We start from the raw sequence: 4,437 nt of genomic DNA on the forward strand, positions 1-4,437 counted from the left end.
ATTAAATGCACCTTTGGCAAGTTTGACAACACCAGAGGCCTGGGATGCCATCCAGAGGGACATGGAGAACCTTGGCAAGTAGGGCCCTGGGAACCTCATCAGATTCAACAAGGCCAAGTGCAAAGTGCTGCATCTTTGGAGTTGGGACATGGCCTGTCCCTGCTGGGCAGGGATGCTGCGATGGGATGGGGTGGCTGGGATGAAGGTGGGGAGGACTTGGGAGTGCTGGTGGATGAGAGGCTGGGCATGAGCTGGCAACGTGTGCTGGCAGCCCAGAAAGGCAACCGTGTCCTGGGCTGCATCAGGTGAAGCGTGGCCAGCAGGTCAAGGGAGGGGATATGACGCAGCAGGCGCTGTTTTGAAACCAGGAACTCCTGCTTAGTGGCTGCTGGAGACTTCATGCGTATTGGTGAGAAATCCGGGAGCTTTGTCCCTGCCATCACACACACGGAGACTGACCTTTCTTTACACGCTCCTTCAGTCTTTCAATGTAGGTCAAATTTTTAATGCCTTTCTCCACTTCCTGTTCCTTGGACCATGCCTCTCTGGTATTTGTCTGCAAACCTAATTGCAAAAACATCACACACTTCAATTATTGAGAACACTGTAAACATGCCAGTTGTCGAGTGAAGACACTACTAATGTTTGAGAAGTTCAATCCAATGTGGATAAAGAAACTTCCCACAGCATTCAAACAAAACACCTCCTAAAACCATACCCCTGAATGACTTCTAAAGAAAATTACCTGAAACCATAACCAAGCATTAAGATGAAAATTAGGTAAGAGTTCTTCACCCAGAGGGTGATCAGGCATTGGGACAGGCTCCCCACAAGGCTGCTCATGGTACCAAGTCCACCAGAGATCAGAAAACATTTGGACAAGTTCCACAGGCACCTGGTGGGATTCTTGGGGACAGATCTGCACTTGCATATCCTTGTGGATCCCTTCCAACTCTGATTCTGATTCTCTGATTCTGTGACAAAGCCCAGTCCCTAACTGGTACTGCATGGAGCAGGTTGCAAAGGCACCCTGTACCCTACCAGCAACCAGACCTGTCTCACCTGAGTTTCTCTGTGCCAGCCTAAAGCCAAAGCGGCACCAAGTTCCACAATTGTCTCACTACTGCCAGTCCTCACACCCCAGTTACTGAATGTTAAATATTCCCTTAGGATCTGTGTAGACCACCACCAAGAATCACACAAATCATCATCCACATGTGAAACAGAACGTCCCCAGTGAGAAATCTGAAGTTTAGCTTTGTCTCTCAGGAAAGCCACCATGATGCTAGTTTAAAATGCTCTGCACGAGGCTAAGACAGAGCAAGAGCTGCACTTGCAGTGGCAGGGAAGTCCCTGCAGGCAGGTGACTGCAGCCACAGCCAGGTGAGAGCCTGCTTTTCTCAGGGCAGCTGGCTGTACCTGGCTCAGGTCACTGCTGCAGGCAGCACCACTGAGTGCCTGTACGGGGAATGTGCACCTCAAGTCTGCCTGGAGCCAGGCTCCTTGGGGAAACAGCACTGGGAGCAGATTAATAACAAATGACATCACCCAAGCACGTTGTGCTTTGTGGGAAATGCTGGAATCCGTGGGGAAGATGACATCAGTATCTTCCTTTCCATTTCCTTGAAAAGAACCCAGCACAGTGTTGTGGCAACACTCGCTTATCAACGACCAAGACAAAAAAATTAAATCAAGCAAAGTTTCCCATGCTGACCTTGTGAAATTCTCTACGCAACTTCCTCAAGGTCATTTTCAACTTCCTCAAGGTCATTTTCTTTCAATTCCCAATTAAATTTAAAGGATAACGACAGTGCCTAGATACTCCAAAACCAAAAGCTTAGCTACCAAGGCAGTGAATTTAGGTGCATGGAGTGGTCCAAACCTTGACCTCAATGCTCCAAATTGCATCCCATCAAGCAGTATGGGAACAAGGAAGGACTGGCAGGCTTTCTCAGGGGAAAACAAACCAGTGGCTACATGCAGTGACAAGAGACTGCAAGCTTGACCTGAGGGCATACCACCTCCAGCCAAGATCTCTGAACACAAGAGATCCCCTGTCCCGAGAATATGCTGCAAAAATGAATTACCAAGTTGAAAGTCTTACAGATATTGAGCAAAATGTGAAAGGCAACCATACCTCCAAGTGGGTTATTCAATTGGACATTCTGCGCACTTCCATTGTGCAATGCCTCGCTGGCATTTGGCTAAAAGGAAAAAGATATTTTCTGTAAAAACTTCAGCCTACTCTCCATCACTGCTGATTAACTAGGCCCTTCACTTTAAACAAGAGCTGTATTTGAGAAGGCTTGCTGTCACATCACTAAAAAGGGCTGCTTTGACACAGTTCTCCCTCTGCAAGCAGCTGGCTACAAAACTGCCCTGAGAGAGCAACCCTCCCTTAGCCTCTAATGCAGCCAAGCGTTCAAGTAGCAAGTCATCCTTTCCCAATTGCTGGAATTTATAGGCACAGGCTTCCCTTGAAATCAAGTGCCTGAGTACAACTGAACTGGCCAGTGTTCAGCTAACAATCCAGGTGAGAGTGGTTGACAAAAATGTAAGAATTTTGGACACGACCTGATGCTGGGATTTATTTGGTATTAAGGAAGCACATCCTGGAGTCAGCTCCAAGAAGAATTTCACCTGCATAAGGTGAATTTCAACTCTCAACAGGCATGAGAGCCCTTTCTCTTGTCCTCAGCTCTAGATGCAATTCTTTGCAGGTGTGAAATGGAAGCAGTTTATCCTAGGTTAATCAGATATTACAAAATTTGGGTTGCTTGGCTGATCTCATCATTTAGTACAGAATGTATTGCATTCTGCTGGAGGTTAAAATGTTCATCAGCCTAAGTACATTTTTTAATGAAAACAACTACTGCCATCCAACTGCTTCATTCCGTAGGCAAAATTGCCTTAGCAAAAATCTGAAAAGCTATGATAAATGGACTGAAAGATGTGCACTAATTACCATGTGAAGAGAGACATCAATACAGAAGATAGAATATTACGTAATTGAAGAACTGATGTAATTTAGAACCAATGAAGATTCATGTCTTTGGCTGCTAAAAATGCTAAAATTTCTTTGTTTGGAAAAGCTTTGATAATGGTGTGCATGTAGCTGGAGCTATCCACTATGCATCACAGCTGAGAATAAAGAAATGGCTACTCCTAATAGTAAAAAATACTGTTAGAGCATTTCCTTTCTCCTGACATGTTCGGTGAGTGCAGGGCAAACACAGAACAATGAGAAATCTATGCATTTTGACCAAGAGCCATGCCCAGAGCATGAATTTCCTGAGTGTCCCAGCATGGAGAACATCTGACTTTCACTGGCACCTCCTCAATGGCATCCCTGAGAACCCCTTCCATCAGAGAACTTCCCACTTCCACTGGCACCTCCTCCGTGTCATCCCTGTGAGTCGTTTCCACCGGGGCAGCTGCCTCAAAGGGGCCCTTGGAGCACCAGTGGGGCCCCAGCCCTGCCCGACAGGTCCCGCGGGGTCAGCAGCACCTGACACCAACACCATGGCCAAGCCCCCACCCGCTGGCAACCTGCAGAGCCCGACAGCTGCCCCTCACCTGTTGGTCCTGGGACCCCTGGGTCACCCTGATGGGCATCGCAGTGCTGTTGGGGGCCCTGCGGGACGCAGTGCGGGTTGGGGCCCTGCAGAACGCTCTGGATCGTGCCCAGGCCCACAGCTCCGCCATCCCGCTCTGCCTCGGGTGCTCTGGCTCCCACACAACCACTGATCCTGCTGAAAAATCTGCAAAATGCAAAATATTTGTTAGGAAAATGTGTTCTTTGATGTTTCTCCTTTGTGGCTTTCAAGGCTCATCAACAAGGAGGGAGATTATTCCCATGAAACAAGAAGTAGCCAACAAGCTCTAAGTGATGACCAGGCCTTTGAAAGGCAGGATGCTTCTTGGCTGAATTGCCTTGTGGAGGTGTAGGGCTTGACAGGCTTCAGTTTCCTCAGACACAGGGGAGGTTAGCAAGGCTTGGGAAGAAGGATGTACCACTGATGGTGGACAAAAAGAATGGAGAATTTATGGGCACAAGGACATTTGGCAGAATCCCCAAGGAAAGGAACAAACTGATAAAGCCAATGCAGAAACTGTGCTGAATCACCTCCTGCGAGGTAAAAGGCCATTCCAGCTGGGGCAGACCATGGCTATCCACTCAAGAAGCCTCTCACTAAGAAGAAGGGAGAGTCTGAGCATGCAGACTATTGAGCATGAGAAGTGAGAGGATCATTACCCAGCAGCAGACAGAATACTAATTATGAAGAGAACTAGGGAACTTGCAGTCAGTGAACACTAATTCCTTTCTTTGCTAAAATGTAGAAATATGAAGACACTCTGGTTCTTGTGGTGCTGGCTTTGTGAATTTGTCCCTGAGCCCCCCCCTTTCTGCACAGAACTGTAAATAATTACCTCCAC

General features: G+C 47.6%; 1 long non-coding RNA gene across 1 annotated transcript; it reads right to left on the reverse strand.

The window, feature by feature from the left end:
* Positions 1 to 458: 458 nt before the first annotated feature.
* On the reverse strand, positions 459 to 3,731 carry LOC137463943 (uncharacterized). The gene is made up of 3 exons (XR_010994032.1): positions 3,577 to 3,731; positions 2,138 to 2,204; positions 459 to 564 (listed from the first exon to the last, which is right to left on the reverse strand). It is a non-coding gene; the product is annotated as an uncharacterized lncRNA (long non-coding RNA).
* Positions 3,732 to 4,437: the final 706 nt, after the last annotated feature.

This window comes from Anomalospiza imberbis, chromosome 32 (assembly GCF_031753505.1).
Source record: "Anomalospiza imberbis isolate Cuckoo-Finch-1a 21T00152 chromosome 32, ASM3175350v1, whole genome shotgun sequence".
NCBI lineage: Eukaryota > Metazoa > Chordata > Aves > Passeriformes > Viduidae > Anomalospiza > Anomalospiza imberbis.